Source organism: Mytilus trossulus, unplaced genomic scaffold (genome assembly GCF_036588685.1).
Source record: "Mytilus trossulus isolate FHL-02 unplaced genomic scaffold, PNRI_Mtr1.1.1.hap1 h1tg000244l__unscaffolded, whole genome shotgun sequence".
NCBI lineage: Eukaryota > Metazoa > Mollusca > Bivalvia > Mytilida > Mytilidae > Mytilus > Mytilus trossulus.
Window position 1 is genome coordinate 3,246,686 of NW_026963317.1, and position 27,139 is coordinate 3,273,824.

General features: G+C 31.2%; 1 long non-coding RNA gene across 1 annotated transcript; it reads left to right on the forward strand.

The window, feature by feature from the left end:
• Positions 1-6,055: 6,055 nt before the first annotated feature.
• On the forward strand, positions 6,056-26,934 carry LOC134701427 (uncharacterized). The gene is made up of 2 exons (XR_010104117.1): positions 6,056-6,290; positions 26,501-26,934. It is a non-coding gene; the product is annotated as an uncharacterized LOC134701427 (long non-coding RNA).
• The last annotated feature ends 205 nt before the right edge of the window (positions 26,935-27,139 follow it).

The window sequence follows — 27,139 nt, forward strand, 5'->3', positions numbered from 1 at the left end:
TCCTTGAAGGTTAAGAAATTTGGGACAGAGACTTCTTCATAATCAAGAAATAACATCTAAAAAGATATATGAATATAGAAAAGAAGATGTGGTATGATTGCCAATGAGACAGCTGTCCACATCAGATCAAAATGACACATACATTAACAACTATAGGTCACCGTATGACCTTCAACGATGAGCAAAGCCCAAACCGCATAGTCAGCTATAAAAGGTCCTGATAAAAAAATGTAACAATTCAAAAGAGATAACAAACGGCCTCATTTTAAAAAAAAAAATGAATCTCCTTTCAAATTTTCACTGCTTGGCTTCTGGTCTGTTAAGTTACTAAAGATGGTAAATTGATCCTATAAAATCCAGAAAAAGCCATGTTTACCTAAAATAGAACCTGATAGATTTGCAAAAATACCATTTAATACATGTATGTTACATATAAGAATCTTCTTTTGATTGGCTGGCAACTTATGCAAGGGGTTCCAAAATCAAATTAAATTTCTAATAAAAAGCAATACTATAGACCAACAAACTTTCATGACTTTTGAGAATAGAAAATAACGTGAATATGTTAAAAAAAATAATCTTTCCTTATATCTATAATACTAAAATTAAGAGGTCCAATTTGTCAGCCGTCATCACGTAAAAACGACGAATCAAAGAATTCAACTTTATATATAACTAATATAGAACAAAGGTGTAGAAGTTCCGTGTCGAGTCCTATACCAATACCAATAATATATTCACCTGTTACCTATTACCTTATCTTTACGTTCCGCATCTGACAGGCGCACCACCAAACGGTGTATTCAGGACTATGCTATTTACAAGGGTTATAATCACAGGGTTGACACTACTAAATTCCATCAACGATTGTCAAATTGTTACCTATTGTAGTATGTTTAATTTGATCAATAACACTTTCTAAGATAACAATACCAATACTAATCACAGTTCCAGTTCGACGGGTTCAAACAGACAGATTTGAAAGCAGAGAAAACTGTGTATCTTATTATCAGCATGACTTTATCATATGACAATAATAATACTGAAATAAGGCTTGCGCATAGTTATTTACTTTTATTCAGTCACGGACATGCGATATCACGGGTGTGTTCTAGTATAACTAAATTAAACAATTTGAAAATTGCGAAATTAAATTGCCCCGAAAAGTAATTGCTAAATGTGAAATTAAGTATTCGTGAAAATAAGTTGGTTACATTATACATAAATTCATGTGCTGTACAACAATGGTTTTACTCTCTTTATATTTGGGGCCCTTTATAGCTTGCTGTTAGTTGTGAGCCAAGGCTCCGTGTTGAAGACCATACTTAGACTTATAATGGTTTACTTTTACAAATTGTGACTTGGATGGAGAGTTTTCTCATTGGAACTCATCCTACATCTTCTTATATCTTTATAGAGAATCAAAAGAAAAGTTTAATACAACTTATAATTTCATTGTTGTAGCATATAAATGTTATAATAAGAATTGAATGCTCCATTTTCTTGCTGTTGTGAATTTTATAAGTGGTAATTTTGCACACATGTTCAGTATGAAGTGCTACCATGATTCATTAAAATGTACTTTGGTCAATTACCAAAAGAAGCTTTAAATTCTTTTAAATGAAAATGAAGGACTTTGAAATTTCACATTGCAGCTGTAACTATTCCAGAGTTGTCTTTCTTTGAACACTGGTTAGAATATCAACAAATATCCACTATATACAATGTTATGCAAAGTTTTGCTTTTACAGGTTTCACTGTATATGAGTACTTGAACTAATTGTGTAAGGTGAAACCTGATTACAATAATGTCATTAATTACACAAAGATATAATGTTTCAAAGCATAGTTTATTCATATACCTACTTTGAAAGGTTAACTTGGGAAAAAAAATGTTGCTGAAGGTTTTGTATTTCCTAAGGTAATTCCTGTTTCCTCCATCAATTAATTGACCGCTATGAACTTTGAGATATGTACTGAAAATTACATTTATCGCCATTAGAAATTACATGTTAATTCAGATAAAAAATTATGCTTAATTTATAGGATCATTATCAGTTCCGTTGCAACTTTTATTTGTATCGGGATAATATTTATACACCACAAAACAAAGTTCCATAGGTTATGATGTTTTCGCCCCCGGGACAGTGTTAAGGCCTGTTTTTGTAATCACAACTCCTCTGAAACCACACTTAGTATTTCATGAAACTTTGTAGATAATTAACACATACTTTATATGTAGATGTACATATCGACAGGAAATTATTATTCTCCTTTTTTGTCATAGAGTTATTCCCTTTGAAATTAGAGTTTGACCTAAATTTACTACTGCAACAGTTTGTCATTGCAACTTCTTTGAATCCACACAACAGAAATTCATAAAACTTGAAGGACATGATATATGTTGATGTATATATCAAAAGAAATATTTATCAGGTGACTATTTTTAGGAGTTTTATAATAAGTCTTTGAAGAAAGGAATCTGGTGAGACATTTTTGTACAGTGACAATGTGGGGCATGGGGGAAGTCAGCATACTCACAAAGGTTCTTAAATTATACCCTGAAATAATAAAAGTTAATAACAAATAATCCAACAAGAATTTTAGAACAATTATTTTACTAAAGTTTCCAAATTTACCAACAATTGACAGGTAAACTTTTGACTTTTAAAATGTTCCTGGTTCTTATTGCCTCTTCTCCTTAGCTCAGTGTATTTAGGTGTAAAGTTGATAACCAGAAAATATTAAATGAAGTCTTTGACACAAATAATAGATATGAGATAAACATCAACGAGACAGCAACCTAAGAACACAACATAATCAAACAAATACAAAAACAATACAGAGGACAACCTATTTATTGAAAGACAATAGACAGATTTTGAGTTACGTCTAACACCTGAAATGTAAGTCAACTATGTGCGCCTTAATGATGTCATTAACCAGAAACATCCAACACCTGAAAAGTTAGTCAATTATGTGCGCCTAAATGATGTCATTAACCAGAAAGAGGGGTCTCTTCATATCCCTGCACTATTAAAGTTCATTAAGTTTCTAGGTGATCGTAATTATTGTTCTGTAGGTACTTAATCACAATTCCCTAATGAAAGCAGTGCTGATAATTAATTATAAGAATTTAATTAGTCAACCTATTTATACAATTTCGCATCACATTTTTTCAACCCCTCTCTCAATATGGAAAGGAAATGATGATGCCCCTAAATGCAAAAATGATGTTCACTCAAACCAAAGTTTTCTACAGAAATGGCATGAACTCGAATGTGGTCTATTCTTTGATAGACAAGTGTTCATACCATGATATATTACACTTGTAAAATTACATCCACTATATAAATACAGAGTTCAATGTTTTACGAAGATTTTATTATAATGACAAATGATAATGTTGTGAACTAGAGATCAACATATTATAATATGATAAGGTTGGGAATAGTTGTGGGCACCTTTACTGTCAAACTCAATGACAGTCTGAATTAGAGAGGGTCTTCAATTCGGTCTTTTAGAAGAAAAAAAATAGGCCATTTTCCTTTATCCTTTTTTTCCCATCCCAATATGCTGTTTTTTAACACCCCATAATTCTCTTTTCTTTTTGCTTTTTACAGGCCCATTGTTTACTATTCTTGATATTTTTTGTGGCCTATTGATATCTATTCTGCAAACTCGTCCATACCCTCTTCTATTAGTACTATAAGCTCTTAGGTTTTAATTTGAATTAAGATCAGGTAAGTCTCATGTTTTTATGTCATGGCATTGATTGTCTTTTTTGATAAATGAGCTTCAGCGCATGCTTTGAAAAAATATTACTAAATATTTAAGGTGAGCCTCTGGTTTTGTGGTTAAGTACTCTGATACTCTTATGTACATTATAGTGGTTAGCTCGTTCAGACTTTTAACACAAAGGTTCCTGGTTCGATCCCCACTACTGGGAGAGCATTTCAGGGACTGAATTTGCGACTCCTCCTCAACAACATTTGAGAGAATAATGATAGTCCTTTGGAAGGAAATGATAATTGGCTGACCCGTGTTAAGATAGAGCCATATCTCTTGAATGTAAAAGACACTCTTGTAGATTTCAAAAAAGAGTAGGCTTATGCTGCTACAATGCAGTATTGGCACCCGGAAAGTGGAGAGGGATTAATATAAGTTGCAATAACTTATTTCCCAATCCACTATAAATAAATATGTTTAAACTAAAGTACATTTAGATCCAATGAAAAATTTCTTTATAAATGAGTTTCAGCTCATACATTGAAAAAAATATTACTGTAAATTTATGGAGGTGAGCCTCTGGTTTTGCGGTTAAGTACTCGGATACTTTTAAGTACATCTAGATCCAATGAAAAAATTTATTGGCCAGATCTTTGCCAAGTTTTTCTTTAAGCTTACAGTACAGATTTCATACTGATAAATAAATAAAAAAATGCAATTTATTTTTAAAATTGGAGAAAAAAAATTATGTTTAAAAATTGGTGCAGAGAGGGAAGAAAGAGGCCATTGTTTAAAATTTAATGTTACTCCGTTGAAAATAAATTGTTTATTTCTTTTATCAGTGTGATAGGTTTTATATGCAGGAAAATTGTATATATATCTTGTCAAAAGATTGAAACGATTAAAATAAGATATAAGGTGACATTAAAATGATGCCAAAGAACTATAAAACCTATTACATAGCTTTTATTTTCAATGAATTATAAGGTGTTTATTATAGGGTATAGATATAATTAATTCATGATATCAACTTGAATTATACAAGTGTATTATTACGGAATCAATTTCAATACCTGAAACTGATTGTCCTCGTTTTAGTAAGTTAAAGGTGACTTCCTTTTCTAAAGGGTATTTCTTATATACTATTTTGTTGGTGTGAAACTGATTTCCATATGTCCTTATTTAAAGCCATTGTTACAGAAAGGTGCCCCATTTTTCTTCTGTTTTATTTTAATGGCATTTTAAAAATTCTAAAAGAAATTAAGCTAATGGTTGATAAAAAAAGGTTGGTGACTTTTTGAAATACCTTGTTGTGCATTCTATTTTAGTTGTTTTTAAAAAGATATATACTTAAAGTCATGTGTCAATTTTGTGGAGGTTGCCATTCATTGATGGAGAATAGGATATCTTTATATACATAACTGTTTTTTAGTAGAACACTGTAATATTAACTAAAAAAATAGAAAGAAGTAGTTTTCAAGAGGGAAGGGGGGATGAACAAAAACCCTATTTAGTATTAGGGTTGAATTTAGCTTTCAATAATCGAAAACTGGTACTTGTTTTTTGATCGGTCAGTATTATCTTTGGTCTTGGAGATTGCTGATGATGATGGGTTACTGTCTCATTAATCTTTATATATTTAATAAAGAATCTGCCATTTTATTAACAGATTGCTGTTTAGTACATGCAATCATATAATGTTTGTAATTTTGCTATAAAAACAATGTATGTTGACTCCATTATTTCAGTCCATTCAGATATCTTTTTTGTTGCCCTGTATCAAGTTAACCTACTAAAAAAAGAGATTCGACTTTTAACAGGTTTTTTGTGTTACTCCGAGATTATAGATTCAACAGGTTTCTTCTTCTTAAAAATTTTTTTTTTTTCATATAAATCACCGATTTCTGGGTTGGACTGTAACATTCCACTGCACATGTGCATCAATGTTGTAAAAATCATTAAAATTTGACATTAATCTTCTATTGTTTAATCCAAAACTGATCACCGTTTACCAGAAATAGCAGTCGGCTTAAAACTGTACCAACATCAAAGAAACAATGAAGAAGATTTATTAATGAAATTCTGTAATATTAAATTGTTTAAATGTTTCTCTGTGTACAATTATATACTTAAAAATTTGATTAATGTGCATGTAAAACACATGTTAGATGACCTTTGATGACCCTAACGTTTCTGCAGACGTGAAAAGATTTAGAAATTGACTAGGTCTTGCCAACAATCTCTCCTGTATGTAATTTGTTAATTAGATTTATTTTATAGGCATTAATAAACATGGGATTGTTTCCCCTTATCTGTGTATCGGCATAAGGACGTTTGAAATTCCAACGTAAAGATGAAACCAAGTTAGCAGACTATGAAAATACCTACTATACTATACTGTACAGAAATTTACAGTACAAGTGTGAATCATCGACCAATCAAACGACTGGACGGCTGTTGACATTTCATTGTCTGTATATAATCTACTACTTTACCTGCCCAAAAACGTTGTTACTTAAAGAAGAAAAATTATGACAGCTCCTGGAGCGGAGAAGATAACGGTAAAAATTATTAATCAGTGTAAACATTGGTATCAATTATTTGACGGAAACAATAGACTGAGTCATACGATATGTTTGTTTGCATTGTGGGTACCTAAAGATTAAACGATATCTACCAAGCACCCCAGCAAGCTACACTAGCTTTTTTTTTATCAATTTTACGAGGAGTTGATATTCACGATCAGTAAATAAACAGATTATATATGTCAAATCTACTGATTCTTCAAGATTTTCAAGCTGAAATCTTCTTAAACTGAATAAATATTTTATATAGTGTCATTTTTGTCTTTGTTTGATAGAGGATTATATTTTAAAAACAAATTTATAGGAAAGACTTTTTTCGACTTTTTACACCCATTTTGAATTGGGTTTTCGTTGATTATGACGTTTTTGTGTAGGGGTTGCAATAATCTTTTGTTTAGTTGTTTCTCCCCTTTGTAATACTTCAAGTTAAGAAATATTGTTTCAATTTGTACCCACCTAAATGAATTATCCCCTTGAATAAGCGGACAAGAGATGAACTAACATGAAGTTCAATTTGTACGATTTAAAGTTGAAACAGTTTTGATACAAACTATCATTCAAATTTTGTTTAATATTTTTTTGTAAATACAAGGTTAAATCTTTTAAAAGTATACGCGCTGTGGAAAGATATGAATAATTAGAAAATAATTTGAATGATTGGTCTAGGAAAAGTCACTAGATACAAGGATAAGTACATTTATAATTTTTTGACTGTTCACTGATACAGACTTAAAAGTTGTATGCAAAATAAGCACCTTTTTGACATAGTATCTACTCATTGAAATTTAATATATCTATGATAACCTCTACTTAATTTACTGTATATATGTGTGCTTGCCACAAGTGCTAGAGGTCATCAATTTGATTCTGGACAAGTCAAACAAAAAACATGAAATTTTTTTTGCTGCTTCTCAGCTTAGCTTAGATATCATAAACTGTCTACCGATAAGTAGAGTAGCATGTCTCCCTGCTGATTGTTATCTTGTGAACTAGCATGTTACAAAATTTGCTCAGAGTGTTGGTCTAGAATTGAGGAGGGTTCATATTCATATTATATCATTACCTTCTTGTCTTGATCCTGATCGGCCATTTTATCTTTAAACATTATCTTTTAAAACTGCAGGGCCTCAGTTGCTGTTTGGATTAAGTAGGTAAACTACTGTATCACTAGACAGTCAACACTGAGTTTGTGAGTTTGAATCCAGCACAGGGCAGGTTCACTGAACTCCTGTGAGTTTGAATCCAGCACAGGGCAGGTTCACTGAACTCCTGTGAGTTTGAATCCAGCACAGGGCAGGTTCACTGAACTCCTGTAAGTTTGAATCCAGCACAGGGCAGGTTCACTGAACTCCTGTGAGTTTGAATCCAGCACAGGGCAGGTTCACTGAACTCCTGTGAGTTTGAATCCAGCACAGGGCAGGTTCACTGAACTCCTGTGAGTTTGAATCCAGCACAGGGCAGGTTCACTGAACTCCTGTGAGTTTGAATCCAGCACAGGGCAGGTTCACTGAACTCCTGTAAGTTTGAATCCAGCACAGGGCAGGTTCACTGAACTCCTGTGAGTTTGAATCCAGCACAGGGCAGGCTACTGAACTCCTGTGAGTTTGAATCCAGCACAGGGCAGGTTCACTGAACTCCTGTGAGTTTGAATCCAGCACAGGGCAGGTTCACTGAACTCCAATCTTAATTAACTAGGATTGTCAGTTTTTCTGCAGAATATTGGTGGTTCTCTCGACACTAACAAAATGGTGGATATCACCTTAAAGTGCAATTTCACAAGTAAAAGATAATAATTTGCAGCTTGTAAAGGCCTTTCTACCCATTTGCTTGAAAAACTTTGAAAAATGACATTAGGGAATATGTTGTCGGTATCATCTGTTATTGGCCTCATTTCATGGTTCATAGTTCAATGTTTAGTTTTTTGGGGGTCTGGTCTGTTTTTCAATTATCATAAGCAAAAGGATAGATATATTTTTTGTATGAAAAGCTTGTATGGTTTAAATGATTGTCTGACAGCATTTATCTGAGCTGAGTATCTGTGATGCTTTTACATGTATTAATGTACCAAAAACCATTATCTTTAAGACTTGCAACATAAAATCAATGGTCAGGATAGCAGGTGAATATTTCAGAGCATGCACTCTTTGTATTCCAAAGAGATTGGTTCTGGGATATCTATATATCTGTATATATTAGAAAAAATATATAAGGTAAAAGGAGCCAAGGAAAAGAATTTTTAAAGTCTTCTAGTATAAAGTGGCTACTAAAGATGTCTTAATTAAATTGTGTTGAAATGACATTTTATTAATTGTTCGACTCGGGAATCGAAATATTTCATTGGTGGTTACTGTGACAGGGGATGAGTGTCTTTTAAAAATATTAGAATAGACATCTTGCTGAATAGACTGCAAACATATAGGAAATAGAGAAAAAATTGACTAATAATTTTAAAAAATATATAATTGAGTTATCTCCCATAGGCCAATATTTTTACTGTAGTCTTAGACACTTGGTACTATAAATCAAAATTAAGTTCAAACTTGGGTAGGTAAAGAAATAATAATTTTTTTTCTGAAGTATGTTGCTAAGTTCATGAAAGATGCTATTTTCCTATGTAGATAAAAAAAAATCATTTTAATTGAATTCCCTAGATGGATATAATTTCCATTAAATCAGAAAAAAACCTGGTTTACCATACTTTTTTTTATGTCATTAACATGTTTTATAGGCTTACTAGATCTATGCATCCTGAGACTGACCACATAATTGTGGTAGCTTTAAATTTCACAAGTATCTCTGTATATGTAACTTATACCACTCTACCTACACAAATATGTTAATTTTATCATTTATCATATTTTTCTTAGCCGCAATATGGAAATTATCCAAAGTAAGATGTTAATTCCTTTGCTAAAGATAATGACATATCTTTTACGCCCAACAAACCCACAAATGCCATATAATGACATTCAAAACCAAACTCTCTGTCTTCTTTAACTTTTAAAAGCAGTCTCAACCTAATGTATAGCTAAATTTCAATTATTCTTAACCATTACACATACCTAATAACCTGAATAGTAACCCTAACCCTACACCATACCCTAGACTAACCCTACACCATACCATAGACTAACCCTTCACCATACCCTCGACTAACCCTACACTATACCATAGACTATCCCTACACCATACCATAGACTATCCCTACACCATACCCTAGACTGACCCTACACCATACCATAGACTAACCCTTCACCATACCCTAGACTAACCCTACACCATACCATAGACTATCCCTACACCATACCATAGACTATCCCTACACCATACCCTAGACTAACCCTACACCATACCATAGACTAACCCTTCACCATACCCTAGACTAACCCTACACCATACCATAGACTATCCCTACACCATACCATAGACTATCCCTACACCATACCATAGACTATCCCTACACCATACCATAGACTATCCCTACACCATACCATAGACTATCCCTACACCATACCATAGACTATCCCTACACCATACCATAGACTATCCCTACACCATACCATAGACTATCCCTACACCATACCATAGACTATCCCTACACCATACCATAGACTATCCCTACACCATACCATAGACTATCCCTACACCATACCATAGACTAACCCTACACCATACCCTAGACTAACCCTACACCATAAATAAAGCCTTGCCATCAAGTAATGGGACCTCTAAAGTAAGAGAAGGCAAAATAATCTTTTCAAAATGAAAGCAGATACAATCAAACATGTAATTTAGAGGGAACTTTTATTGGATTCAATTTCTTTTTCAAAATTCTGATTGTTTGTCATCAACCAAAGTACTTCAATACGAACTTCAATACTTTCTCCACAATATATTTCCATATTTCTATAGTAATCTTAGGTATGAATTGAAGACCATATAATTTCACCTCGAGATGTTTATTTCAAAAAAGATCCAAAGCAAATACAAAATTAATGCATTGAAGATTTAGAGTGCATTTAAAAAAATATTGAAATTTATGTACATGTATTTTGTGTTATATACATTGTATTTGAATTCATCTGTATAAAAAGATGATAGAATGGTTTTAGTGTAGTGTCTTTTAACATTTGATTTGGTTAAGTCTAAAAGGTGATATATTCTTTAACATAAAGATCTAAGGCCCACAAACATGAAGATTGAAGAGTTTTTTTTTATTATAGTATCAAATAACAATGTGTTTAGATTTTAATTTGTACTTTTGACGTCCACGGTACTTGTTCTTGACTATCCCCGAGTCAGCGTTTCTCTCCCCTGCTGACTTTAATCTACGATTTTAGAACCTGTTATTATAAATTGACATTTGTTTATAAATATTATGCATAAATTAGGACACTTTATATTAAATTGAAAACCAATTTATCAGTATAGTCTTGATATAATTTGGACCAGTGTACTATAAGTACAAGGATTTTTAATATAAAAAATTATTAACATCTCACGATACAAACTTGTAAATTATGAATTATGAAAGTAGATGGATCTTTTCTCGACTTTGTGGTTCAAGATTTTTAGGTACAGATAATTATGAGCATTCTCTATAATCGAGCTATTGTCAAGGTATACCGGTATGTGATCTAGGTGTATAGGCCTGATTTTTAAATTGATTTTATCGAAGATAAAGATTTACTTGAAATCATCCTTTTATCAAAATAGATTTCGTCAATTTGGCACGCATTTTCAATTACCTTGATGTGAATACGAATGATAAGTTAACCTCAAGTGTTTTATCGAGATTTCTTCTTTCACAATACAGCGCTTTGTTCGTAATCCTGTATGATAGGCCTATGAATAGTTTGAGAGTTATGTTTAGATGTATTTGCGGTGCTTGATACAAATGCTGGGTTACTTCACTAGATAACGTTGATTGTCCTAGTATAAAGAATCCACTGTATTAGTTGGAGAATTTTTTGTGAAAGAACTGCAGAATTTATCATGTAGATGTTAAAAGATGTTTGAAAGAAATATATCACCTTTGAAATGGAAGTTAACGAAAAAAACATCAAATGAAATCTCTTTCAAAAAGATGAATGTTTTTTTTTCTTTTATTATGTTTATTGGTTAGGGAATGATAGCAAGTTATACGGTAGAGAGAATAGGTTGCAATGTACTTTATTGTGGAGAAAGTATTGAAAATCACAAGTCCTTCATCACTGGCAAAATGTCAAAACTTATTGAACAAATAAAAAGTCTGTTCCCAACTTACATTGTACTACAGGGAAACATATTTTAGGAATTTTAGATGGGTCAAATCTCCTATTTCTATTAAAGTTATTTGCAATTTTCAATTATGTATTTCCCTTTATAGGCAAAACTAAAAACATGATAAGTTAAAACACTTATAAACTTAAACTTTACATAAAAGTCCAATTCAAGTACTCTCTAATCAAACAGAAAACATCAGTCAGGATCTTTTATATATTCTCTAAACTTCCTTCTTTAGTTACAGTTTAAAAGTTTGAAAGATTATTGAAAAGATACAGAATATTTCAGATCTTTATATACTAGTATATTGTTTTTGTTTGTTTTTATGCCCCACCTACAATAGTAGAGGGGCATTATGTTTTCTGGTCTGTGCCTCCGTTCGTTCATTCGTTCGTCTGTCTGTGCGTCCGTTCGTCCTGCTTCAGGTTAAAGTTTTTGGTCGAGGTAGTTTTTGATGAAGTTGAAGTCCAATCAATTTGAAACTTAGTACACATGTTCCCCATGATATGACCTTTCTAATTGTAATGCCAAATTATAGTTTTGACCCCAATTACATGGTCCACTGAACATAGAAAATGATAGTGCGAAGTTCAGGTTAAAGTTTTTGGTCAAGGTAGTTTTTGATGAAGTTAAAGTTACATCAACTTGAAACTTAGTACACATGTTCCCTATGACATGATTTTTCTTATTTTAATTCCAAATTAAAGTTCTGACCCCAATTTTCACGGTCCACTGAACACAGAAAATGATAGTGCGAGTGGGGCATCCGTGTACTATGGACACATTCTTGTTAATTATTATTTGGATATTTTGGTTTGATCTTTAATAGTTTTTTTTTTACGTAAATGCACAACTGGTACGTTACATCTATCTATAGTATGTTGACCTTTGAGATGTCTTTTAGTTGTGTTTGTCATTGGGTTGCTGTCTTATTTGACATTGACATACACCCCTAATAATAAATCTCCTTTAATTCAAACAAATATCATTTATTAATATCTATATAATTAATGGGCAGGAATTATTAAATTAATTACAAGTACTTGATTGAACAAATCATCATATTTCTGATAATTCACAAATTATTGATGCAGGGCTGATAATGGACAGAAAATCTATAATTAGACCATAATAATCCCGAGGCCGTAATGAGGGTCATTCATCATTTAATGCCTTGCGTCATTTTGTCAAATACCGAATGTAAAAAATGAACAATTTGGTTAAATTTGATGTCGTAATTCATCAACATTAACATGTGATTAGTTAATTTTTGTTGTTCTACAGTAAAGGTTGTTGAACTTTTGTTTATTCAAAAAGTGTCTTGACACTCAGCATGCTTAATCTTGTGGAAGAACAAGGAAACATCATTTAACAGTTGGCTTTCCTGATTGATGTAGGTCACGGTGACCTTATTACAATTCTTGACATTGTTTGAAATCATTAGTAAATAATTGTCAGATTTCTTTCCTGTTCTTGATGAGAAAATAATTAGAAAATTGTAGTATTTAACAATATTTAATTGCAATATGAAAATTTGACAGTTAATAAGTTTCGTCATAAGCTAGGTCATATGTGTGTTGTGTCTACCAGCTGGCCACAGGCACTTGTCTCAGAAAAAAAATTCCTATATACCTTTACAGGAACTTTTTTTCTGAGACAAGTGCTTGTGCAGCTGGCGGCAGCAAGCAATTATTTTTCATATTTTCTCACTAATAAATGGACTATTTTTAATTGCATACCTACCTACCTACCTACCGACTTTTTATTTGTCAGGAGGTATGAAACATGTGTATTTATATAATTTTGTTTGTTCTCACCAACTTTTTCTTTGTAATTATTGTGTCCTAGAATCATATAATCATGACTGTTCGATAGTGGGTAGAAATGTTGGGTAGCTGTCTTAATCTCGTTGACAAGCCCGCATCAATGTATGGTTTAAATTTTTTCTTCTTTTACAATAACTTTTTAAATGTAAATTTGAAATAGCAATTTCAAAAGTACAAGTATTTTATACTTAAAATATAACACACATTTTTACTAATTTACAAAGCATGATCAGTAAATGCATATAGCATTATATAAGTACAATATTGGTTAAAGTTATACAATGCTACCCTTTAAAGTGTCAATCTGATGGTTAAATATGATATTATTTTACATAAAAAAATCTCTCCTTGAACCTTGACCTTTGATTGACTGCCACCCACGTCTGAAGTTTAAAAAAAGGATATTATAATGTTGTATATTTCAGTTGTTTGAATTCTACCATTGGCAAGTTTTCATCTAACTAATCACAAAGTTTTATCTTGGTGTATCTGTGATCTTTTGTTTTGACGAGGGTACAATGTTTATCCCAATGTTTTCAAGAGTTGTGTCAGTTTTACTGATATGAGAAGTACTGCTTCCTAAACTTACAGTTAAACTTGATTTCTCATAGTATGTTGAATGAGTGTTTTCCTCTCCATAAAATATGTCTGATTCATGATATTTAAACATAGGGCTTGAAGTAAGAGATTTTAATTAATTTAAATGATTTTATCAATGCAAGGATCGCATATCTCTGGTAAAAACATGCTAACACTTTCAAGAACTCTCAGATTCCCCCGGCAGGATCTGGAAATTAACAAATTTGTGTTTATAGTACAGTTTTTTGGCTAAATTTCATATAATGATTCACATAAATTCATGTAAGAATGTTAAAACTCTAGTTATGCTTCAATTTTAGTACATTCAATAAAAATGAAGCGTTAATGTACCATATTAAAATCGTAGGTGTTTGTGTGTGGCTGATTAGTACTTAAAATAAAGTTTTCCTGTTGATTTATTTGGCTCAAGGTCATATCTCTGAGAGCAGACGTTAGAAAGGAAATGACAGTACATGTTTAGCCCAACCAAAGAAGCAAACAGATTTTGAAGAAAGGAACCAGTTTTTGAGGTTTGGTGCAACCTGTTGCCGTTTTTCCCCCTGTTCATTGAGAAATTTGTGCCTAATCCCACCTTTATGATACCAGGGATCCTTGTCTGGTTCCTGATAGCATTATACCGTACTCCTGCATATATATATATTGATTCATAAAAAAGAACATATGTAATGAAACACATTTAGTTTTTATCAATGATTAACAGGACCTACTGCTATGAAAATACATCGAGCTGCCTTGAACTCTTTTGTAATGTTATAGAAGAAACAAATTACCAGTATGAAGCTGCATTGCAAATTTTAACAGTTAAATAAAATTGCTAAATAAATATCCCTCAGCTAAAACTTAATTTCTTAGGAAGATTGAAAAATAGGAAAAAGAAAAACATGTAAATAAGTGGACTAGTTTTAAAACAAGAAGTTGGAAAGTTAGCTTTAGTTGAATTCTATCTTAAAGTAGTCTACTGAATTAAAAAAAGGAGCTGTGACAGTGGTCTTTTTTACTTACATTCTTTTTCTATAAAACTCATCTAGCCTTTAAAAAATGTGGCAGTTTGTTACAATGTTCTGTGTATTATTTAACCATTTGTTTAATTAATTTACATTTTGGAATGATAATTTCTATTCGTAAGGTCGTTTTCCGTAAGGTCATTTTCCATCATATTAAGGTTGTCTAATGTCTGGTTGTTGTAGTAGCAGAAACTTCTATTGTATAAATCTATATAATTGTTTCATGTTGTCATTGCGTGGCTATGTGTGTTTATACATTATACATTTATCAAATTTGGTATTTAGTAGATGACTATCTATATTATGATAACTTGTGACTGATCCTATGAATTACACATAGTAGCAAATACGATCCACTTATATGAAATGAAAACTTTTAAAAAATTAGAAAAACTATATACCGTAATAACAAGAGAAATGTTATTGTCCTAAAGCATAAATATGCAACTAACCATGATGATAAATATTTTAAACAAGTTTATTAACCCTTAACTAAGTACAGACCATTTTCCGTGATTTATTTGCTTATTTCAGGGAACATGTACTTACAAACCATTTGTTTAGGTGTGAATGTTAGATTTAATGTAACATGCATTGTCATTACCTGCATGCGTTCGTTAACGTTAATTAATTGTTAATCACATTCGCGTTACACATGTACAACTTTTACCAATTAGTGACATACATATTATTAACCTTTTCAAACTATTAATTAATTCAGTAATTAAAGCGTGCTAAAATGTTCCTTAAATCTATGTGGTTTGGTCGCTGTTGGATATGGTGGTTTTATTAGCAATCATACCACATCTTCTCATTTTTATGACTGTCAGGATGGGTGGTCTATTATTTCTTATATCTTTATTTTTTGGAACCATTTTTCATTATTTTTTATATTTTGCACTTTTATGATATTGTTCCCTATTCTATAATCCAAATTCAGACGTTTTTAGATCACAGTGCAAAGTTTGTCAAGATTTAATTTAAGTTGAAGGTTTAGTCGATTTATCCCTAGCTAAGGAAATATACTTAAACTAGTCGATTGTTTTTTGCATTTTATAGTCACTAATATAACACACCTGTACACAGAAGCACAAGAAGTAGAATTACACTAACAAGCAAACGGCGATTAATGTGTACAACCAGAAATTAACAACAATTTAGTAATTCACAGTAATTTTGGTAATTTTAGACCTGTTTTTCATTTCATTGATTAAATACATTATAAAATTTTAAAAAATATAAACTGACGACAAACAGCGAAATTAATGTCAGCTTAAATGGATATTTAATGACTGATTGATATGTTTGTATTTGTTCTACACCCTAGAACACATTGTTTAAATTTTATTTGTAAAACATATACAGCGTTACACAGGGTGACATGGGGTATTTACTTTCTGTCCAGTAGTCGATAGGTCGTTACTTATTGAATTCTAAATTGACAGTTTTGTCATCCTTGCCACGAAAGGTTACTTCATTATAGCGATCTAAAAATGTTGTTGATTTTCAGTTAGATGAATTTTAGTCGTAGTCGTCATTAAATCTCGTCCTTTTATGGCGAAAGCTCGTAACCGCTTTGTTCGCTATGATAACAAGGATGGTCCGTATTTGTTCAGGGTTTTTATTAATATCTGTATTATGATTTGGGAAGGCATGAAAAAATACTAAATCAATCATAATTAAGTCCATGTCGTGATAAAAGTCTTATTACCTCGAGTGATAAAGTATTTAACACCATTTAATGAAATCTTGGTTACTAAGATTAAGTCAGATTTAAGTTATAGAGTTATCTCCCATTGAATGTTGTTTGTATGAATTTGTTGTTGACTAAATCTATGGTCTCAGGGTAATTTTATAAGACAGATGGGTGTCAGTTTTGTGGTTTTAAAAAAATTAGTTGTAGAAATAAAAAAAAATGATAATTTTGTGGTTTTATTGATAAATTGAATTGACATAAACATTAAAATGAGAATTATTATGAATTGTGATCTGAATGAATGTGACGTAAAACTGAAAACAATTTTTGATAAAAATTAGAAAAAAAATAATTCTGTTATTACAAATTGATTGATTGATGACTCCTTATCTCCCAGTAGTAAATATTACATATTCAGGACACTATCGTGTTTACATGAAAATGAGATATACTACTGTAAATTCAGAAATTGATGCGAGGTTTTTATTATTGCGAAAAAATGCGACCGAGTTGTAAACACAATAATTTAAACTCACATTTTGAAATATTTCATATGAATTAAACATGATTTTTCTCAAAATAGTAAAAATTAGAATTGCATTTAAGTCTTGAATGACAAAATCCCAATAATAAATGCACGCAATAATTTCTGAATTTACAGTATTTTGTATTGACTAGTCAGATTTGTATGTGTTGGCTCACTTGAAGAATGGGGAAGGCACTAACGAGGGATTCTACTACAACAAGATTTACATCAGTGTGGCAGCAACCCAACCACTTTTATACCCATAGCCAAGGGGGGGGGGGGGTAGAGGGGTTCAGACAAAGCCCCCTTGAAACCAAATAAGCACTGTTAAAGTCAACGTTCTGTTCAAATTGTGACTGTTAAAGTCGAGTTCATGAGTCCAAATAGCCCCCCCTTGGAAATACGTGGCTAAGGGCCTGACTATTATAGTTATTTGCTATTTGTTATGCATTGTTAATCCTGAATAAAACATTGTTTTTGGTCTACAATAAGATGTTAGGTTTACTTACATTGGTGCAATTGCAAGCAATGACAGTGTATACTAGTTGTTGCAATCATAATCTTTGGTTCTGGCACACCAATACTAAGCATCTCGGGTAGTACATAAGAAGCCTGCTGTTTCACAATTTTTTGCCAATATTCACAATTTTGTAAAGTATGGAGTTTTAGTAAAACTGGCACATCTCATTTCAATATTGATTATTTTACCATGCCCCTTTCAGGTCATGGTCTACTGACTTTGAATACTTAGTTTTCATTTTAAGGTGGTACCTAACACTACAGGGAGATAACTCTGTAAAGTCAGCTAAACGTTTTAATTACGTTGTGTTGTAAAAGGAATATTAAGCTTCTCAATGATCAAAATTGGTGTTTTAAAACTGCTATAAAACCAGTGTAATTTTTCTGACAAAACGTTTGGTTCAAAATTTTTGAAATTTTTATATTTTCGTTAAGGGTCGAAGTAAAATACAAAATTTTATGAAAATTAAACGAGCCAAATAAATTTGAGTGAAAGTGTTGGGTACCACCTTTAAGTACATGTATTGCAATCTTAATTTTAAATCATAATGTTTCACACAGGAAAGACATATCTCTGTGTCAACAATTTCTTAGTACATTTGTACATTTGTACATTAGTACATTAGTACATTAGTGCAATAGTACATTTGTTATCTTCTATTTTTGCATCTTATGCCATGACATCCGGTTCAATATCACATTTTCACATTCTCAGTAGTGAAACTATTTTTTGCGGTTAAAATTTTGTCATAAAATTGACCCTGAACGGTTGCAGATGAAATAATTTCAAAAGTACATACAATAATAAATTGGATATGTTTTATAATAAAAGTGAATAAACCACAAAAAATTGTATTCTTTCATTTGTAAAAATATGTAGCTGCACCTTAAAATACTTGTATAACTAGGCAGATCTGAAATCTTATGATTTTTATCAGTTTTTCTTTCTTATTTCATGATTTGAAACAATGGCCTGCTTCTGATGACTACTGATAAAAAATTACAGAATGTTGAGAAAATATTTCTACACCCTTATATTGTATTGTAGCCAAGAATTTGTGGAAATGACGAAACCGAAACTCACAGCATGTATATATTGTCTTTATATAGACATAACATGTAGATAAATAGTTTGAGGTCCAAAAAAGGTATGATTTTTTTCTTTCAAAAAGTCGAAATCGTTTTGATTTAATCACTTTATGAAAGTTGCGTCAGATAATGTTTTGAAATAGTCGATAAGTATGACAACTAATATATTATTTTGTATAGAATCAATTTAATGTCCCTCCCTCAATAGGTACATAAAACCTCCCCCCTAAACCACAACTATGTATATCAATGAAGAACATGAAATCAATCACTCTTACATGCGACATTTATACCTTTTGTGTGAAAACCCATGTTATGACAGATAATACACATTAACTGTCGGACAATATGGATAGAGATGAAAAGTTGTTTCATGACAAGTCTTTAATAACCGAACTCTTTTCTAAGGAGGATGACGTGCTTTCGGGATGTTGGGATATGGGGGTATTCAAAAGTAAAAAGTGGGGATTTTTTTTTAGAAAAGTTTAATACTGAAAATAAGCACCCCCATGTTTTCTGGAACCAAAAACTTTTACATCACAATTTAGTGTATTAAAAATGAAGCTAGCATGCAAGCTCCCCTGGAGTAACAACAGATCGAAAATAATCATTTTTCAAATTAATGTATATCTTCCCATTACACCATCACACCTTTACTCCCTTAATTTTGAATAATAATGTGTCCCTTGTTATAGAACTAATAAAATTTTGATGTTTTCATTAATTGAGATATGCTCCAAGCAAGAAGCTAACAATTACATTTTAGGATAAAGTTTTGATATTTTTTAAGTAATACTTTACTCCTTTCCCTATATATTTGCATTACAATTAGGGAATTTAATTCCTATTTTGATTGTTTCTGGCCTGCACATCTGTAAGTCTGTCAGTTTAACTTCACTAAGCTATTAGGATGCTAGGAATGTAAGGCCCCCCCCCCCCAAAAAAAAAAGTAAGCAATAGGAATTTTTCTAAATTGTTATTTAAATGTGCTGCCAAGTTGACATATATTTCACTATCTCCTTTAAAAAAAATGAAAATATGGGGGTGGGGGAGAGGCTGTTTATAAAAAAAATAGAGGAAACACTTTCAAGATCTGTAGATTAGAGACTCATTGTATGGCAAACATTAACAAACTTAATTATTATTTTGGCCTCATAGAACTTTTCAAATGGCTTTATCTATGCATTGTGTATTTTCTTACCAAGCATGGAACATAAATAGCTTGAGTGACTTATAGCCCATAAAAGTCATGTCACTGTTATGATAGGACAGGAGACACCGCTTATCATCTTGGACTGAATACTACCAATGTTTTGACAATCTATATATACCGGTCAACACATAATAGCGGTCAGTATCTGTGTAAATAGACATAAACCATGATGGGTCAGTGGACTGTGGTCAGTTAACATTGATATGTCAGTACAGTTTATGGCCTACTAGGGAACATTAACCAAAGTATTATTTTTGTCTTATAGGTGTATTGGGAAGCTATTAACTAGAGATAAAAATTTTGATGGGTCTTTGAAGATTGGCTAATGTGTTTTGTCATGGTCTGACCACCTGGGCGTAGGAATTGATACAGAGGCTTGTCATCAGGAGGCTGGCTACTGATGATCTGTTATGTTGATACAGAAGTTTATCATAAGAAATTGACCACTGGTCAGTTAGGTGATTGACCACCCATAGTTTGTACTGTTACTGTATGTGTATCAATCTATCTCCTGTTTAAATATTTTGTGGATATTTGAACCTTGGAAAAAAATTAAGATTTAGTATTTTATGAAAATTACCTATTTTAAAATATAGTTTGATAAATATCCTTGATTTTCCTAAAAATGCAAATAACCAGTTAAATTCAACAAAAGATTTGTGGTTGATATTTCATTTCAAATTTCCAATATTTTATTTAAGAAATTCTAGCAATGAAATCAACACAATATCTGTCTGACTAGCTAGCATTCAGTATACGAATCTGAAAATTAGCCTTTGTTATAACCTTCAAAAATACAAAAGAAAATTAAAATCTTAAACAAAATATTTTCTTTACATGTTCAATGCATTGGATTTTTTTAATAAAACCAACCCTCAATATGGAAATTTACTCATGAAAATTTGTTATTTTTTTGGGAACTCGGGATTATTTCCTTGAATCGGACATTTCCAAGAATCGCTTTGGATTTTGCATGTAAACAAAACAAATGCAGGTGTCTTTCTAATAACACACAATTGACCATTTATATACCTGTATATAAAATTGAAAATCCTTAAAAGAAGCCGGAAGTTAAAAAAGTAATTCGAGGAGTTTAAAATTTAAAGCATATCTCCCATTTCTACTACTGGGTTTTTCCCAATTATCCATTCATCTCGTAGGAGTACAAGGAGACCCTGATTATTAACAAACATCAGGATTTAAGCTTCAGTACACCCATTTTTCCTTGGCCAAAGTAGTTTTTAATTAGTATGCATTCTGGACAATACTTAACTGACCATTAAAATCATCCAGTTGTAAACTGACCAATAAAACTGGCCATCCACTTATCTTTTTATGAGATGGAACCTGAGATTAGTTGAATTCTCAATATGACCATTAATTTCTCGTGAGTCATATCTCGTTAATGGACTTAAATTTAACATCATTTGGTACATCAGTATGCTTAAAGATAAGTTTAATCTGCTTATTATAGGACTTAATATTTATATTTAAATTAGACATGCTTTGAAGTGTTAAAATAAAAAGTTTCTATGTGAATTCTCATCACTAATTAAGTAAGACAGTGCTTTAGAAAAAATATAGTCTTGGCTCGGTCGTTCAGTACCTTATTAGAATAGGTTTTAAAGAAGTTGATGAAAATTTAAATTGTGGTTAGATCAGATAAAGTGATAAATCTGCACACAAATTGTCAATTAAACATTTGATTGGTCTGAAATTCCAACAATGGGACCCTATTAATACAATCAATTAGAACTGACACCAAAAAAATCAATTGACAATAATATTAATAAATAACTGCATATTAAACCATACTGAAATATTTTGTTCTTTTCTGCATACCATCTTACCAATACATTACAAAGCATTAGACTATATTCTGCCCCATATAGTTTGTACAAACAGTATTAAAGAAATGAAATGGAACAAGATAAAATGAGGTTTAAAGAGATAAATGATTATTCTGTACATTGAAATATATTTACACTCAATTGCACCTCAGCTGTTTGATAGTAAAATATCATAATAAAGTATATATCTATTGTGGAGAGTTGTCTCATTGGCAATCATACCACATCATCTTTTTATATAAATTTTATTTTGATATTAGTGTATTTATAACATTTAGTTTTTGTTGTTTGATCATTAACCAGTATATGACCACCAATGAAAAGAAATGTGTGCCCTTGGATTACTTAATTAAGAAGCCATATATTCTACAATTTGAGTCAAATCCATCAACATTTTTTTTTTATCTTGAGACCCCACCTTGGTATTGACCATGAACCCCCCCCCCCCCCCTCCCCTCATTTCCCTATTTCCCCTTACATTGGGATTAAGTGCTGTGATGGAGGTGCAGAATCTTGTAATTGATCAATGGATCAAATGTCGATTCAATTTTTGTGTCAGGATTAAGTTATAAAAGAAACGATCCATTTGATCCATTTTTTGACGCAAGATTTTTTGTGAAGTCAGAGCCCCAGATTCTGTGAACTTCTCTTGGGAACTCAAGCTGTCTTTAAGAAACCGTCTGTCATATTAATAAAAAGAAAGAGTTGTTATTGCATTTCTTTATGGGGGTTAATTTCATACAAACCATCTGATCTTACACAATTAACATTTCCAAATTATTAATGATGGCTGTTTGAACTACCATTATCAAAAATTAATTGTTAAAATAAAAAATTACACCAATTTTTAATATGGAGACCCATTGTTAGCAAGAAAAACTGATGTTAATTAACAAATATTTGACCTTATGGAATAAGGCGATATCATGCATATTTATGTGCCGTAATGACGATTCTTGTTGACTAATCGTGTGTAGGAATGTGATATTCATGAGAAATAGAAAGTTGTCACCTGACACATATATTTAATCACATGACCACTCAGGTGGAAGATACAAGATCATTATCTTAATGAACTTTTCTTTTCGGTGTCTTCAACCTATGCCAACATTTGATAAAAATATATTCAACCTATGCCTAGACACAAAATACAATAGGTGTTGTTATAACAATTATTAATTAATTAAAGGTAAAATACAGTCAGTATATTTAAGCATTTAATATAACTCTTTTAACATTCAGAAACAAAAATGAAGTATTTTTAAAATTATGTTGTAGTAAAAATGGAATTATACAAAAATATCTAAAATAACACAATTGTAAAATAGAACCTATTTGTTAAATCAAACACTTAAATATAACAATACTAGTAAAAAAATAAGTAAAAAGATAACATTTGTGCATATTTTTTGTCGAGCCTTCGACTTTAGTCGAAAAAGCGAGACTAAGCGATCCTACATTCCGTCGTCGTCGGTGTCGTCGGCGGCGTCAACAAATATTCACTCTGTGGTTAAAGTTTTTGAAATTTTAATAACTTTCTTAAACTATACTGGATTTCTACCAAACTTGGACAGAAGCTTGTTTATGATCATAAGATAGTATCCAGAAGTAAATTTTGTAAAAAAGAAATTCCATTTTTTCCGTATTTTACTTATAAATAGACTTAGTTTTTTCTGCGGGGAAACATAACATTCACTTGGTGGTTAAAGTTTTTAGAGTTTTAATAACTTTCTTAAACTACCCTGGGTTTGTACCAAACTTGGACAGAAGCTTGTTTATGATCATAAGATAGTATCCAGAAGTAAATTTTGTAAAAATATAAATCCATTTTTTCCGTATTTTACTTTAAAATGGACTTAGTTTTTCTGCGGGGAAACATTACATTCACTCTGTGGTTAAAGTTTTTTAAATTTTAATAACTTTCTTAAACTATCCTGGGTGTGTACCAAACTTGGACAGAAGCTTATTTATGATCATAAAATAGTATCAAGAAGTAAATTTTGTAAAAAGATAACTCTATTTTTTCTGTATTTTATTTTTAAATGGACTTAGATTTTCTTTAAAGTTAACATTACATACATGTACAGTTTGCAGTTAAAGTTTTCAAAACATTCATTAGATTTATTAACTATCCTAGATTTTTACCAAACCTAGACAGAAGCTTCTTACAATCATAAGATGGTATTAAGAGGAAAATTTTATTGATTTTTTTCCTCATTTTTGTTGAGCCCGCGATTTACAGCAAAAGTAGGCGAGACACTGGGTTCCGCGGAACCCTTTCAATTTTTTTTATAATTTGTGTTCATAATTTTGTTGTATTTATTATGAAACATACTTCGCGATCAACAAGCAACAAAATATACAAATATACTTTACTTCAACGGGAACTTTCTTAAATCACTTTAATTTTGCAATATGAAATTTAAGATAAATATCAAATAGAATGATTTTTAGTTCATTTATAGGGAGTGACTTTCCATTGGGACAGTGCACCCTTTATTTACTTTATTTTTGAAAAGTATTCCGAATTTTTTTATTCATTATATTGGGTTGTGAGAATTATAGACATTTTGTGCCTCTAACTTGGAACTCTAACATCCGAATGGATAATTAGATACATGTAATAATAAGATAATTTGAAAAAGGTATATAAAAGATGAGTGTAATTTATATAAACACATTTGTGACTATCCTAAGAATCCTCTTGTGTAGTCCTTACCTTGTGAACCACTTAAAGATTTCCAAATTTAGGACCACTTTGTGAAACCCTCTAAGGCATAGAATATAATACCGTAAAACCACCCTAAGACATGTCTTACTCCTGAGATAGTTTTGTGAAACTTGCCCCAGAGACTAGAGAAAAACAAAACGACATCAGTTGATTGAACAGATGCAGGCTACCATCATATCTTATACCAGAGACATATACTAAAATAATTGTATTATATGTCTCTGCTTATACTATGACTTTTGAAACAATCATCTAAGTGAAATTTATCTTATGCTCTGTATGTGTAGGAATTAATAGTGAACATTTATGATAGATATCTTCTATGAGTCAGTATTTATGAAATACACGAGTTTCAATAATGTTGTATGTCATTGTATTTGAAAGAACGTATTTTTAATAAAATCTAATATTTTTATTATTTATGTTTTATTTTATTCATGAGAATGACACTCATAAACCTTTAATATGACTAGATTATTGTTCCTTTAAAAAAATCATATAAAATCTTTTTCTTTATCCATTAATTTATTATATTGATTTTAAACTAATTCCTATATGAAATAGAGATCCTCAACACACACACACAATAACTTACATTTTCACTAGCTATAGTACTTGTAAAAGGAATGGTATAATTGAGTATACTTTAACGCTAGATTTAAACTTGTTGTAGATTGATTAGCCCCTAATTAATTTATGTTTTTATAACACTTAATCTGTGAAAAATTGTTCAACCTATGCCAACAATTTTTCATACAATTTCATACCTAAATTTCAAAATGTTGGCATAGGTTGAATGAACCTTCTTTTCATACTAATTAAACTAATCTGATTTTGTCTTCACAACAAGGGAGAGGATTGTCACCCTATGAATGGAAATGACATTTTCAGAATTGATTATTTGAAATTTTGACATCATTCATTCATAACAATTTACAATTTTAAATGTCAAAATATCAGTTTTGGTTTTCACATGATGAGTGAGTTGTTATTTCTATCATTATATTCCATACAGTGGTATTTGGTACAAAAGTAAATTATTATAATTACAAGTCCCCCTAGATTTAATAATGACGGGAGATTTGTGTACACTTTTTCGCTGAATGAAATTTTGTTAATGTACTGCGATAATAGTTTGTTAGGTACATTTATCCTACCACCAGTCAAAACCACTAATAGTAGCTTACAATAAATACAAGTCTGTCCATAAAGTAGGATTGTGAAGCCGAACAAATGTCAGACAAAATCTGAGACTACTATAACATGTAGTAGTCTCAAAGGAAGGAAGTGTAGGAATAAAAACGAACAAAACAGGATAGAAAAAAACAAATGATAGAGCACTAACTAAAATAAAAACTTGTCTATACTGCTTTACTCTAGAAAGATAATCCTGAATCCAGTGGCAAGTATTTCATGCATTTTCAGGACGATCCATGACCATTACTTTATAAAATACTTTGTTTTACTTAACTTTCACTATTAGAATCCAAACTCTGATTAAATTTTCTTTCTAGTTGTCAGATTTTTTTTGGTGTTTTATTGGGAGCTTTTCTTCAGGGGTTAGGTGGAGATTTGAACTGGTACAGAGCATAGATTCCTTTTCTAAAACAGTTGATGGAACTGGGACTAGAGACTCTTGATAAACTAATTGTAAATCTTGTTCAAATGTTTTATGTAACTTGTATTTTGTTTGTCACAGACTGTATTTAACTTTATTTCAATTTTGATTGAAAGTTATTTCTGAAAAGTAATAAAGTGAAAGGAAAAAAACAGATCTATATTGTAGTAGAGTACTTATATAAAGAATTTCATTTTTGATTGACTTTAAACTTCCATTGTACTTATGTCATGTTTTGGGATTTTTTAGGACCTAAAGACAGGGATTCCAACAGAGTATTAAACGTGAGGAGAAGATTTAATTAAGTAACGTACGTTACATCTAAGTCGCAGAAATAATCGACAGAGTCGTAACTTTAGGGATACCTGCTGTAATGGGACAAAGAACAAGACTTAATCCAAACTATGGATCAGATTAATTGATGTGGGTTAAGTATAGTAGAAGTCTCGAGGCATCGTAAATATTTGATCGTAATATGTTTGTTGACAATTTTTCTACGTATTATGAAATCTTACTACAATGAAATACGACAGAAAGAGTCAAGATCTTTGTTTAAGAGGAGGATTAATGTTTTAATCTCCAGTCTATGTGTATTCTAATGTTAAGAAATCATGAGATTAGAGACGGACTTAAAAGTTAAATGACACTATGCCTTTGTTATTAATAAACGAATAACCTTTCCATCTATTATTTTTGTTTTGCCTTTAGCATTAGTATACTACTATTATTTTGTCTGACAGATTTTTAGGTTAATAGCTCATAGTTTGTTTACTATTATGGGACCATGTTGTACAAGTCTATATAGAAATGATAGTCTATTAACTGTTCAATTAGGCCACATCAGTGGAATATCTCTTTTTAGATCTTTGAATTTTAAGGAAAGAAAAA